General features: G+C 49.8%; 1 protein-coding gene across 2 annotated transcripts in view; it reads left to right on the plus strand.

Annotated features, from left to right (window-relative positions):
• nav3 (neuron navigator 3) overlaps positions 1 to 15,128 on the plus strand; it is a 1,340,243-nt gene that overhangs the window by 704,066 nt on the left and 621,049 nt on the right. The window contains exon 1 of one of the 2 annotated variants that reach the window (XM_072484722.1): positions 4,813 to 5,147. The exons of the other annotated variant lie outside the window; for it this stretch is intronic. The gene's annotated coding sequence lies outside the window, so the exon portion shown is untranslated. Of the gene's footprint in view, positions 1 to 4,812; positions 5,148 to 15,128 lie in introns of those variants that run through there. 2 annotated transcript variants of the gene reach the window in all.

Here is a 15,128-nt window from a genome sequence, read left to right on the forward strand (position 1 = left end):
ATCTTCAGCGCTTGTTCCTCAGCAACCTCTGGCACCAACCAGCACAACCCCTTCATGTCCAGTTGTGGTGCCCTCACATGCCACCTGCTACTCAGACCCCCCACCCCTCCCGCAAATCAATCGAGTGCGCGGTTCACACTGCTCTCTCTTTGTCCCCGCAGATGATATCCCAAAATAAGTGGGAAAGGGCCGGGGGGCGAGTACTGGAGATCTGAATCCTTGCGCCCTATAAGGAACAAGCCATGGAAATTATGAGGTTGTCCTTGGGAAGAGCGGTCACCGACAGCGAGGTTGACTGGGGCGGCAGATGGGAGGATCCACTGCCTCTTCAACCAGATAGCCTGTCTCAAGTAAGTTGTTCATGCCAGGCAAAATGATCCTTTCCTCTCACTGATCACATGTTCATTCTCTCGCAGGATTTCTATCTGATGGGGCTGGGTCAGCGGAGTCAATCCCTCCCACCACCCAAGAGACCACTGAGGAGGAGGCTCGGAGGAGACCACCATTGGGCCATCACAGCTACCACCCTCACCTTCCACCAACACAGAGACACGCACCTTGGTGGGCAACATTAGTGGGCAGACTTCTGGGGCACAATCTGGTGACAGGCGTTGAATATTCAGGGAGTGGAACCCCTTCCTGTTAATGAAGGGCACTTTGTGATCCCCCGGTGTGTGCAAGGCAATATGCGTGCCATCAGTTACCCTCTGGATCTGGGGCATCCCGGAGATGGCAGAGAATCCTGTAGCTCGGGCATCTTGGTGGATCTGGCAGCTCACATTTGATATGGTCTCCTGCCTGGACACACAGGGCATCCATGACTTCATGGATGAACTTGTGTGCTGTAGCTTGTGATATGCCACACATGTCCCTGCTCAAGCCCTGGAATGAATCTGTGTCGTAGATGTTCAAGGTGGCGTTCACAGCCACCAAGAGCGGGTATCCTTCTCTTCCATGGGGTGTCGAGACCGTGGGAACGTGGCGCAGGTGCCGCACTCACTTTTCGTTGAGACAGAGTCTCCTGCAGCACATACTGTCCGTTATCTCCTTGAAAGACCAACGACGCCTGTACACCTTAGGCCATCGTTGGTGTCCCCGTCTGGGTTCCTCCTCGATCTGAAGGGCTGCCGGGTCTTCAGGGGGCGGTGCCGTCTCTAGCCAGCATCAATGCTGCTGCCGTCTCCAGCATCCGGCCAGTAGTGCTGCCACCAGCACCGCGAGGGCATCTTCTGCGGGATCGACACCACCATCCATTTTGGTTTCTGTAAGGAATTGGAGAAGGAGAAGGGCTGAATCAATATGGGTTTCCACCCTGAAACCCTAAAATCCCCCAAGCCCCCCACACTGTTACGTCTCCCGCCTTCTCTCAGAGTGCCATCCAGTGAGCCAGTTGTGCTGGAAAAGCTCACTCTGCACACACCCCCGGCCACAGCAGGAGCCCCTAGACACCAGATCCATGCCGGGAACATTAGGGAGACTGTGCTCAGGTGCCCTTCCCTGATCCACACACTCACGCCTTGGTCGCGAGGATATCCGCAGTGCTGAAGCCCAGCTCTGGAGTGTTTGATTGGTGGCTGCTTCCTCTATGGTGCTGATGCTTCTAGCGGTCAGACAAACTGTTCAGGCTTCAAAGTTTGATTGAAATGCGATGCAATAATCATCATCTGAGACATGGCATGTGTGCCCACAAGTAGCCACTTGAGAATATTTTGTTTATTAAATGGTCAACAGTAACAAAGATTTGAAAATCAACTACGTAATATTCTGCATGACACACTAACTATTAAACAACAAGGATACATCACGGCTCCATATTGGTACCAATACAAAGCTATATCAGCCCATTTTCACAAAAAAACAAACACAGGTTATCACCCCTCACAGGTTCCTCAACAGAAATGGAGGGTAAGCCTGAGGATGTGTTATCATGTCCAGAACGTTGTCATAGAAATGACCTGTCCATCAATGCGTTGTTTGTTCCATGTATCAGTGCCATTCTCCATCCAGAGGCCTCAGCTGTGCAGGTCCTCCCACACGGCCCAATCGCAACACAACCAAATCCTGGCATCCACATATTCCACTGACGCGCAAGTGCAGTTGAACATCCTTGACTTCCAGCATGTTTAACCTGGGGTGACGTGCCAGTTAATGCAGCACTCACCACACCAGCAACTGCGTCATCAGGTGTCACACATCAGGTCCCGCAGCGTCTTCTTGTTTCAAACAAGATTTCCTTCTAGACTTATATGTCCCCCTGAGTCTGGTGTCCCAGGTCTCAGGTATATTAGAAAAAATTGTCCGTCTTTCCGGCTACAGAAAAAGGAAGGAAACAGCAACAGCAGCTTCCAGGCATTTGCAGCAACGAGCAGGAGCAAGCAGCAAACACAACCTGCAAATATTTTAGTTTATTGACAGTATCAAAATACAAAAGACAATACAATGAGGACACCAATCACTTGGCATCCAGAAAACTTGCAGCCCCTCCTCCCCCGACCTAGATCAGCGGAAAAGCTAAACCCCATCCACCGATAAAGGCCACTCCAATATGAAGCGCGGCGAGGGAGAGAGAAAAACAGTCCACCCCTCCCAAGAGGGGAACAGTTCAGTCCAGAACTGGTCCCACACATTATAAACAAGACCAAATACAGAACATTTTGCACCAAATGAAAACACAAAACAGGCGGGAATATAACAAGGACACAGCAAGACACCAGAGACAAAACAAAATAATATAATACCACCAGCTGCCGAGACAGTGCACCACCCCCCCTCCCCCCCACCAACTCCCCCAGCAGCAGCAGACACACATTGGTGGAAAGGTGCTAAGAAGCAACGTTAACCACCGGAAAAGGACACCGACACGGGGCACAGCGGAAGGAGAGAGAACACCCCACCCCTTCTCCAGCACTCGTAATTTGCCAGGGTCCAGGCTGAAGAAGCAAGAAGGGTCGCAGAAGACAAGCACACAGCCACCAGAAAATTAGCAACATACTGCCAATGGAGCAAAAATGTCTCACCACTGCCCCCCTGCCGGCACCCTACAGTGGACTTGTATCGTGGAAAGCCAGCCACCAGAAGGTCTCACCAACCTGGAGCATAGTGGAGGAGGGACTGAGGGAAAACCACTTCCCCTTCTCCAGCACTGGCAGCATCTTCCAGCGACTCCCAGGCTACAGAGGCAGGAGGGGTTGCAACTGGCAAAAACAAAAATCCTCAGTTTTCTGGTATCCGTCATACAATTCCCCTCCACCCTCCAACAAACATTGACCAAACACGGTGCAAAAGGAAATCAAGGAACACCAGCGACCTGCATGGCTTCCATAATGGGAGCAGCAGATGGCAACTGAACAGGATCAGTGCCTGATCATCCATCACCACCCTGTCCGAGGACCAGGCTACAGGAACACAGGGGACAGTAACAGGGGACATTAACAGGTGACCCACAGGTCTAGAACAGAAGACACAGTCATCACACAAAACAGACCTTTAAAAAAAATCCAGACTGCTTGAGCAAGCCAACTAACAAAGCCAATCCCTTATTAGCAGTAGCCTGCAGCTGTGAAACTGGAGGCTGCGTACAGTCCAAGGGGGTTAAATTGACCGTCAGCATATTACCAGGAACAGGGCTCTATCCTGGAAGGGTTTGGTCAGACAGACAGGCAGCAGCTAGTTGCCCCTGTTATGAGTATCCACAATATTTACAGATGGCTTGAAGGTCTCACAGACAAAAAGCCCCTTACTCCCCTACCCCCCGGTTGCCCCCTGCCGGCCCAGGGTCGACCCCCGACCTGGAACGCTTCAGGTCCCAACTAAACCCAACCCCCCTGATAGGCCTTCCACAATGAAGTGCCCTTGACCTGCATGCCGGAAAATAGAAATGGCTGCTCACCTCCTCACTTCCCCTCAGTAGCCAATGAGCCAGCTTCATGTTTTTAAAAAGGAGTACTAAATGACACCTGTGTGATTTCTTGCTGGGCAGCCAGTTACTTGCCGGGAGGCATTACATTTGACATCAATCTTGTTAATGAGATTAAATTAATGCAACTTGGGGTTAATGATATGCTTGCCATAATTGGGCGAGCTCCGGAACTCGCCATCAGGAGTGGGCCAGTTAAAGGCAAACCGAATCGCACCTGGTGCGAATCTCAATTTTGGCCTTTCCTACTTTTTAACCGGCACGGCCAGATTCACGCTGGGCGCAACACGGTGATTAAATCGCCCCCGTGAACTGTTTGGCTCTCACAGATGCTGCCTGACCTGCTCAGTGTTTCCAACATTTTCTGATTTTTTTTTTTAATTTCCAAGGATGGAAGGCATGCGGGGTAATGGTGGGTGAAGGGCAGGGAGGTGTACCTGGGGATGAGGAGAGAGTGGTGTGGGTGAGGTTTGGGGGATGGGACATATTACAGATCAGAGATGGGATAGCTGCTGGCGGGATTTAAACACTGGGACAAGGAGATTCCTGCCTGGAATTGAAAAAATAGAAAATGCTGCAAATACCCAGCAGGATGAGGCAGCATCTTGTTTCAGGTCTGTGACCTTCCCTATCAGAACTGACAACTGTGGAGCAACTTTGACTGCGTTGTCCCGAGATAAGGGCTCTGGAGGCAACCGGTCCTGTGTTGAAACACGGTCCGCAGGCTGATTATGGAATATCATAGAATGAAGCTTAGGATAAATCTCCGGCTTAGACTGTCTGCTCCTCCCAGCTGCTGTTACCAGAGGAAAGGAACCCGAATATTCCTGATGGGGATTCTCTTAAAAGGCAATTCTACCAAGAGTTACTGCAGACAAGCGTGTAGGTGAGGATGAATCAGCTGTTTTTAATATTAAAGAGAGGGTGTGGTGATTCAGACAGCACTTGGTGAACATCCAATCTTTTATTCCGATGAGTCTCTAATGCTGACAGGGAGCCTAAATATAAAGAGCATCGAACATAAATATAAACTGAGGTGGCCATCTTGAAGGAAAGAGAGAGAAAAAAACCAAACGCAAACATGGGAAGAAGATTAAAAATCAAGGTCATGATCTACTTACTGGAAACTCCCGTCTGGTGCAGCAACCAGTGTTGACGCTGAGAGCACAGGAGGATCCCAGTGCTATGGGAACAGAGGTGAGGGGAGGAAATCAGGACAGTCAATGGCAAGGTGAGCTGACACTGCCTCTCATTTTGAATCAGTGCGTGAAACAGGCTGGAGGAGCTTTTAAAAAAAACAGTCCCGCGGAGCAGTGATTAATTTTCTGGCAGAGTTTGATCGCAGGTTGTTACTGCTGCAGTCAGTTCTGCAGTACAGCACAATGCTCATGTACTCCAAAGCAGGGTGAGTGACTGTGTGTGTGAGAGTATGTGTGTGTCGGTGTGCATCTGTGTGTGTATATCAGTACTTCTGAGTGGCAGTGTGTTTGTCTGCATGTGTGTGTATTTGTGTATGAGTGTTTATGTGAGCGAGGGAGTGTATGTGTGTCTGTATGTTTGTTTGTCAGTATGTGTGTGTCTGTCTGCGTGAGTATTTGTGTCAGTGTGTGTGTCTCTGTATGAGTATTTGTGTGTGTGACTGTGCATGTGAGTCTGTTGGCATAAGTGTTTGTGTGTCTGTGTATTTGTGTGTCAGTGTCTGTGTGTGTGTTTGTGCGTGGCTATCTGCGAGAGTTTGTGTGTGTCAGTGTGTGTCTGTGAGTGTGTGTGACTGTGTGTGTGCATGCGTGTTTGTGTGTCAGTGTGTGTGTCTGCGTGAGTATTTGTGTGTGTATCTGTGAGTGTTTGTGTGTGTCAGTGTATGTTTGTCAGTGGTTTGTGTGTGTCAGTGTGTGAGTGTCTGCGTGTGTGTTTGTGTGTGTCTGCCTGTGTGTTTGCGTGTGTCAGTGTGTATGTGCGTAAGTATTTGTGTGTGTGTGTTTGTCAGTGAGTATATGTGTGTGTGCGTGGGGGGGAGGGGGATTGCGGGGGGGGGGGGGGGGGAGAGATTAAAAACAATCTGCAATGTGTTTTCAGTCTGTTTTATTGAGAAAATTTGTTGTGTCACCCAATTTAGTCTGCGAGGACCTGCCAAAAATCTGCACTGGATAATTTGGCAACAAAACAAAGTAACCCGTGCTGATTGTTAAAATCTTCCTGTTCCAAAATAACACCGAGGTGGGAGGGGAAGGATTTCTGTTCCTCTTTTTCAATGCAGGTGCGTTACTTACTGTGTGACGCCGACAACATTTCCTTATGACTGACCCCATGTAGAGGTCAGGGTCTCAGATATGGCTTTCAAACTGTCTGCTCCTATGCGTTTCTTAATATATATCAATCTGAGCCAGCTCGTGGTCTAAGATTTAGGCAAAACAAGACAAAATGTTCTCGTCCTTGTATTGGGGCGAGAGATTTTAAGACTGCCAGCTGAACTCTTAGGAAGTGTCTGTTGGTGATGTTACAAATATGTTAAAGGCACTATATCAATGCAAGTTAGTATTGATTGACAGCTGCAATGGAGGGGGGGGCGTTGTGAGCTGGGCATTAGGGCTTCTGAGTGTGGGCCTGTGATGGAGATGGTGTTGGTGAGCTGGGAATTGGGGTTCGGAGTGTGGGGGTCTGGAATGGAGGTGGGGGCGGTGAGCTGGACTTTGAGGGTCTGAGTGTGGGTCTGGGATGGAGGGGGGTGAGCTTGGCATTGGTGCTCAGAGTGTGGGCCTGAGATTGAGGGAGCAGGGTGAGGTGGGCATTGGAATTCCCAATGAGATTGATCCCAGTCTTGTGTGACAGTGTAGAATGGATGATGTCAGCAGCGTATTTTGCATCCCTCTGCATTTTTTATGCCCTTGGAGTTCCCGTCAACCCGCATGGTGCTCGTATGAGGCATATAAATCTTTCAGCGGACGGGGGAAGGGAGGGGAGGCCTTAACTAACTCTGTTTCACCAATTGGCCAGTCATTGCCAATATGACAGACCACATAATTCAGGCTCATGTGCTCCTCCTGCCTGTTCCATTGGAGGTTCAGGAGGGTGTTTAGTTCTTGGTAAAGCGGTGTTGCATGGCCACATTTCTAATCGAGTACAGCTCATCAATAAACATATCTCAGATTTTTCAAACACAACTTGCCTTCAGCTAATCTATGCTGGTTTTGGATGATCAACCTATGCCTTTCTGAATGTTCTCTAATTTTATCTTGAATTATGAGTTCAAGAGGTTTCCCCACAATCCATGTGTGGTATTATAATTATTTCGGTACCTGAGAGGCTGAAGTACCATTGGTAGAACCTATATGCTTGCCTAGAGTGCATAATAGCTCCACCCTGATAGGCGGGGTATAAGAACCCATGCCGTCCCAGCAGCCTTCATTCTTCCCTGAGCTGCTGGGGGAAACATCTAGCTTATTAAAGCCTTCAGTTGTACTACAACCTCGTTTTAGTGGTCATTGATCGTGCATCAATTTATTAAGCTAGATTTTAAGAAGAAAGGATGGAGCTTCGAATCAAGCCGGAGTGTCTGCAACTTAGCGGCGAACTCAGCGGCGATCCTTAAGCACTGGCGTGTTTTAAAGGGTACCTCGAGACGGCAGAAAACGCACCCATGGGAGAGCAGAAACTGCACGTTCTGCACTCAAGGGTGAGCTTGGAGAACTACACCCTCATCGAGGAAGCGGAAGACTTCGATGCAGCAATCGAGCTGCTAAAAGGACACTATATTCGCCCGGTAAACCAGGTCTACATCCGGCACCAGCTTGCAACAAGATGGCAAACCCCTGGGGAATCGTTGGAGGAATGCTACCGTGCACTCCTGGTGCTGGGAAGAAGCTGAGGCTGCCCGTAAGTTTCGGCGAGCGAGCTCGGGGAACTCTTAGTCCTGGACGCTTTCGTGGCAGGTATGCTTTCATCTCAGATCCGCCAGCGCCTGTTAGAGAAAGACACCCTGGGTCTTACGGAGGCACGGGCCCTTGCAGGCTCCCTGGTCGTGGCCTCCAGGAACGCCCGCGCCTATGTTGCCGACCGCGCGGCAGCCCCCTGGGCAGCGTGGAACTCCACAGCGGCCGCAGAGACTTCCCCGTACCCCCGCAGGCCTGCGTTGCAAGGCGGCCTGCCAACCCCGAGGGACCCAGCTGCTACTTCTGCGGGCAGGCCAAGCACCCCCGCCAGCGCTGCCCGGCCCGCGCATCCACCTGCAGAGGATGCGGCAAAAAGGGCCATTTCGTGGGGGTATGTCAGGCCCGAGCGGTGGCTGCGGTCTCCAGTGGTGACTCCGGACTGCCACCACAAACGTCTCCACGGGCCCGTGTGGCCAGCTGTCGCCGCCACCCCCATATCCCAGGGCCACGTGTTCCACAGATGCCAAGTTTGAGGGATGGGCGCCGCCATTTTGTGCACCCTCGGCCATGTGCGACCAATGGAAGACGACATCTTGGATGGGTCCCCAGGACCCCAGCTCGGCCGACCACACACTGCCTGAACAGAATTCTCAACTACTGCGATTGGCCTCGGTGACTCTGGATCAATCTCGACCTCGAACACTCTCAACCGCTACGACGACCGTTTTCATCAACGGCCACGAGACGTCCTGCCTAATTGACTCTGGGAGCACGGAGAGCTTCACACACCCCGACACGGTAAGGCGCTGTTCCCTCCTCATCCACCCTGTTAATCACAAAATCTCACTGGCCTCCGGTTCACACTCAGTGGAGATAAAGGGGTTTTGTTTAGCAAACCTCACAGTCCAGGGAAGGGAGTTCAAAAATTTCCGTCTCTACGCCCTTCCCCACCTCTGCGCGGCTACACTCCTGGGTTTAGACTTCCAGTGTAACCTTCAAAGTCTGACCTTTCAATTCGACGGCCCTATACCCCCCCTTACTGTCTGCGGCCTCGCGACCCTTAAGGTCGATCCACCTTCCCTGTTTGCGAACCTCACCCCGGATTGCAAACCCGTCGCCACCAGGAGCAGACACTACAGTGCCCTGGACGGGATCTTTATTAGATCAGAGGTCCAAAGGCTACTGAGGGAAGGGGTCATTGAAGCCAGTAACAGCCCCTGGAGAGCTCAAGTAGTGGTGGTAAAGACCCGGGAGAAGCATGGGATGGTCATCGACTACAGTCAGACCATCAACAGATTCACGCAGCTGGACGTGTACCCTCTCCCCCGCATATCCGACCTGGTAAACAGGATCGCGCATTATAAGGTCTTCGCCACGGTGGATCTCAAGTCTGCCTACCACCAGCTCCCCATCTGCACTAGTGACCGCAAATACACTGCCTTCGAGGCAGACGGGCGGCTCTATCACTTCTTAAGGGTTCCCTTTGAAGTCACTAATGGGGTCTCGGTCTTCCAACGCGAGATCGACCAAATGGTTGACCGGTACGGTCTACGGGCAACATTCCCGTATCTCGATAATGTCACCATCTGCGGCCACGACCAGCAGGATCACGACACCAACCTCCGAAAATTCCTCCAGACTGCAAAGATTCTTAACCTAACGTACAATAAGGATAAATGCGTTTTTAGCACCGACCGTCTCGCCATTCTCGGCTACGTAATGCGAAATGGAGTTATAGGCCCCGACCCTGAACGCATGCGCCCCCTTATGGAGTTCCCCCTCCCTCACTGCTCTAAGGCCCTGAAGCGCTGCCTAGGGTTATTTAGCTACTACGCCCAGTGGGTCCCCAACTACGCAGACAAGGCCCGTCCCCTGATCCAAACCACAGTTTTTCCCCTGTCGACAGAGGCCCGCCAGGCCTTCAGCCGCGTCAAAGCAGACATTGCAAAGGCTAAGATGCACGCCTTCGACAAGTCCCTCCCCTTCCAGGTCGAGAGCGACGCTCTGACGTAGCTCTGGCGGCCACCCTCAACCAAGCGGGCAGACCTGTGGCCTTCTTCTCCCGTACCCTCCATGCTTCCGAAATCCGCTACTCCTCAGTCGAAAAGGAGGCCCAGGCCACAGTAGAAGCTGTGCGACATTGGAGGCATTACCTGGCCGGCAGGAGATTCACTCTCCTCACTGACCAACGGTCGGAGGCTTTCATGTTCGATAATGCACAGCGGGGCAAGATAAAAAACGACAAGATCTTGAGGTGGAGGATCGAACTCTCCACCTACAACTACGAGATCTTGTATCGTCCCGGGAAGCTAAATGAGCCTCCTGACGCCCTGTCCCGCGGCACATATGCCACCGCACAAGTGGACCGCCTCCGAGCCCTCCACGAGGACCTCTGCCACCCGGGGCTCACTCGCTTTTTTCATTTCGTCAAGACCCGCAACCTGCCCTACTCCATCGAGGAGGTCAGGACAGCCACCAGGGACTGCCAAATCTGCACAGAGTGCAAACCGCACTTCTACCGGCCAGAGAGAGCGCACCTGATAAAGGCTTCCCGTGCCTTTGAACGCCTCAGCATGGACTTCAAAGGCCCCCTCCCCTCCACCGACTGCAACACGTTCTTTCTGAACGTGATTGACAAGTACTCCCGGTTCCCATTCGCCATCCCCTGTCCCGACATGACCGCCTCCACCATCATCAAGGCCCTCCATAGCATCTTTGCACTGTTCGGGTTCCCCGCTTACATACACAGCGATAGGGGGTCCTCCTTTATAAGCGACGAACTGCGTCAATTCCTGCTCAGCAAGGGCATCGCCTCGAGCAGGACGACCAGTTACAACCCCCGGGGTAACGGACAGGTAGAGAGGGAGAACGGAACGGTCTGGAAGACCGTCCGACTGGCCCTACGGTCCAGGAATCTCCCAGTCTCCCGCTGGCAAGAAGTCCTCCCGGATGCCCTACAAAGTAGGTCACTACTTTGTACACCCACCAATCAGACACCTCACGAACATCTCCTTGTCTTCCCCAGGAAGTCCTCCTCTGGGACCTCGCTCCCGACCTGGCTTGCAGCACCCGGACCCATCCTGCTCCGAAAACATGTGCGGGCGCACAAGTCGGACCCCTTGGTCGAGAGGGTCCATCTGCTCCATGCTAACCCCAATACGCCTACGTGGCGTACCCCGACGGCCGACAAAATACGGTCTCCCTACGGGCCTTGTCCCGCCGGAACTCCACGTACGTTCCAGCCACCAGTCCCACCCTCCCCTCCACCGCAGCACCTTACAGGAGGATCGGTCCTTCTGCTGCCCCTGCCTAGGCCCCCCCACCCACCGATGACCCCCCCCCCCCGCCCCCACAGGCGCTCCCTTCCCAGGTCAGCCGTTTTCCCCACCAGCGCCGTCTAGGGGTGACGAAGCTGCCATGGAGATAGAAACCACGCTCCCGGAGTCACAGACGCCCGAGATTCCACCGGAGTCACCACCGAGGCTCCGACGATCACAGAGGACGACCAGGGCCCCTGATCAACTGATTGCTTCATTTTAACTGTAATCTGTAAATATAAAACACCGAATGTACATAGCTACCAGACTTGTAAATAGTTACTAAACACTGTACGGAGGTATTACGGTACCTCCATAACTAATTATACCATGTTATGTTTTGTAGTTGCTGGCCACCACCTCCGCTGGACTTTTTTAACAGGGGGTTAATGTGGTATTATAGATATTACGGTACCTGAGAGGCTGAAGTACCATTGGTAGAACCTATATGCTTGCCATTGGCTAGAGTGCATAATAGCTCCGCCCTGATCGGCAGGGTACAAGAACCCGTGCCGTCCCAGCATTCTTACCTGAGCTGTTGGGGGAAACTTCTGGCTTATTAAAGCCTTCAGTTGTACTCCAACCTCGTTTTAGTGGTCATTGATCGTGCATCACCATGTTGACCTCTAGTTATCTGGTTCACCCTCATCTTCTTCTGCAATGTGGATTTCGACAGGATTTTACACAAACCCTAAGACTTGTCCAACTTGAATTGGGTTCAATTTTTCCGAATTGCTACCTCTGTTAGTTGTTTGGCATTCCCCACTAGATACACCTGCATTCACCGTCAGACCATCAGTTTCAAACTGATGCAAACAATTTTGTTTGATATCTCTGAAATCAGACTCCTTCCTTCATCGCTGAGAGTCACTTTTCAGTTCTTGCCTCTTTTTGCCATTTCATGAATTATTTGTCAATCAACACTATCTGCTTGCTGGTGCTGATACAAAGGGAAAAAGAGAAAATGTTTCTTTCATCCTTTTTATCCCCACAGGTTGCTCAGATTGTAACAGTAGGAACAAATCAATAATGCAATCACTGAAAGAATTGTATTTGAGGTGACCATTAGCCTCATCCTTCTATAGAAAGTTAGCATTCCGTTGCAGTAGTCAATTAGGATGTCAAAACATGCTGGCCTATATTGCAAGGGGATTGAAGTGCAGGAATAAGGAATTCCTGCCACAATTGTACAGGGCTTTGGTGAGGCCACAACTGGAATACTGTGTGCAGTTTTGGTTTCCATATTTAAGGAAGGTCATACTGGCATTGGACGTGGTACTATGCAGGTTCACTAGATTGGTCCATGGGATGAGAAGGTTGTCCAATACTGTGGTTGAGTAAATTGGGTCTGTTTCTCTGGAGTTAGAAGAATGAGAGGCTGTCTCATTGAAACCTACATGATTCTGATGGAGTTTGATTGGGTAGATGTTGAGGGATTGTTTCCATTGGTCGGGGAGTCTAAGACACATGGGAGCAGTCTCAGGATAAGAGGTCAATTATTTCGGACTGAGATGAGGTGAAATTACTTCACTCATAAGGTTATGAATCTTTGGAATTCTCTACCCCAGAGGGGTCTGCTTTCCATCATTGAATATATTTAAGGCTGTGTTAGGATCCCAGCTGATGTTAAAATTGGACAAGTCTGATGCCAAAGTAAACACTGGTTTGATTCATCCTCACAGAATCTTAACACTACAGAAGGATGCCATTCGGTCCATCGAGTCTGCACAGGATCACTGAAAGAGCATTCTACCTAGCCCCACTCCCCTGCCTTATCCCGTAACCTTGCACATTCCTATCAGGTAGTAATCCAATTCCCTTTTGAATGCCTCGATCAAACCTTCCTCCACTGCCCTCTCAGGAAGTCCGTTCCAGACTCCAACCATATCACTTGCACATCCTTTTCCCATTATTTTGAATCTGTGCTGCCTAATTCTTGATGTACTCTTGAGAGGAAACAGTTTCTGACTATTTATCCTGTCCATACCCCTCAGGATCTTGAATATCTCTATCAAGTCTCCTCTCAGCCTTCTTTACTCCAAAGAAAGCAGGCCCAATCTCCTCAATCTATCCTCTTAGCAATAGTTCTTTATCCCTGGAATCATTCTTGTCAATCTCCTCTGTACTCTCCCCAATGCCTTCACACCCTTCTTCAAGTTCGGCAGCTAGAACTGGACGCACTACTCCAGATGAGGCCGAACTACTGTCTTGTACAAGTTCAATATGACCTCCTTACTCTTGTACTCAATGCCCCTATTAATAAAGCTTTCAATACTATCTATGTGCTTCATTAACTGTTCTCTCAGCATGCCTTGTCATCTGCAGTGACTTATGTGTGTTTGTGTATATACCAAGGTCCCTCAGTTACTGCACCTCCTTTAGAGTTTCTCCCTTTATTTTATACCCCCACATTATTCCTGCCAAAATAAATCAACCTAAAATTTCTCTGCATTGAACTTCATTTCCCACTTGTTCATTTCCCACTTGTTCACCCAATCCACCAACATGCCAATGTCCTTTTGAAGTTCAAGACTGTCCTCATCATGGTTGGCAACATTTCAAATCTTCGCATCTTCCACAGATTTTGAAATCATGCTCAGCACGCCACAGTGTAGGTCATTAATATGTATCAAGACGAGCAAGGATCCCAACACTGACCCATGTGGAACTCCCCTCCAAACACTTCTCCAATCTGAAAAACAATTATTCATCATTACTCTGTTTCCTGCCACTGAACCAATTTCTTAACCAAGTGCCTACTTTCCCTTTTATTCCATGAGCTAGAATTTTGCTCCTACGTCTGTTGTGTGGCACTGTATCAAATGCCTTTTGAAAATCCATATAAACAACATCAACAGCATTGCCCTTATCAACCTTCTCTGTTACCACCTCAAAATACTCCAGCAAGTTAAACGTGATTTTCCTTTACTGAATCCGTGATGGCTTTCCTTAATTAACCTGCACTTGTCCAATTGATTTTCTTCTAAACTATATTTTCAAGAAGTTTCCCTACCACTGCGATCAAACTGATTGGTCTGTATTTGCTGGCTTTATCATTGCTACCCCTTTTTGAACACACGTGTAATATTCATAATCTTCCAGTCCTCTGTCACCACCCTTTTTGTCTAAAGGAGACTGGAATGTTACCACTAATGCTTCTGCAATTTTCACTCTCACCTCCCTCAGTATCCTTGGATGTATCTCATCAAGTCCTATCTATTTTACATGCAGTGCTTACTTTTTTTTCCCAAACTTAAAGTACCCAATTCATTTTTTTTTCAATAAGGGACAATTTAGCGTGGCCAATCCACCTACCCTGCACATCTTTGGGTTGTGGGGGTGAGACCCACACAGACATGGGAAAAATGTGCAAACTCCACAGGGACGGTGACCCGGGGCCGGGATCGGCCCGGGGTTCTCGGCGCCATGAGGCAGTAGTGCTAACCACTTCGCCACCGTGCCACCCAAATACAGTTGCTTTCTAACATCTTCTCCTTCCTCAAATGTACCAGTTACCTTCTCTCTCACATCGGCCTGGGTAGCATCCTCTTTGTTTTGTAAAGACAGATGTAAAGTACTTGCAAAGCACCTCTGCTATTTCTCCTGCCTCCACATGTAAGTGTCCTTTCTTTTTAACCCCTAATAGGCCCACTCTGGTCCCTCGATATTCAGTCTGGTTCTCCATTGTATTTTCTACCTGCTATCTGTCATTGGTCCACTTCTTCCTTTTCATCTTCGCCTCTATCTCTCTTGTCATCCTGGATTTATTTTTCCTACCTTTCCCCTTCAAGGGAATATACCTCGACATTACCTGCAATACATTTTCAGCCATTATCTTTCCTGCCACCATTTGATTCTAACTCACTTGACTCAGATGCATTCTCATTCCATTCGAAGTTGGCTTTCCCACAATTAATGATCCCTGCTTTGGATTATTCCCTGTCCTCTTCCGTGGGCAACCTATATTTTAAAACACAATGGTCGCTGTCCCCTAAATGGTCTCCCACTGATATTTGGGCCAACTAA

The sequence above is a fragment of the Scyliorhinus torazame genome, chromosome 19 (assembly GCF_047496885.1).
Source record: "Scyliorhinus torazame isolate Kashiwa2021f chromosome 19, sScyTor2.1, whole genome shotgun sequence".
Lineage (NCBI taxonomy): Eukaryota > Metazoa > Chordata > Chondrichthyes > Carcharhiniformes > Scyliorhinidae > Scyliorhinus > Scyliorhinus torazame.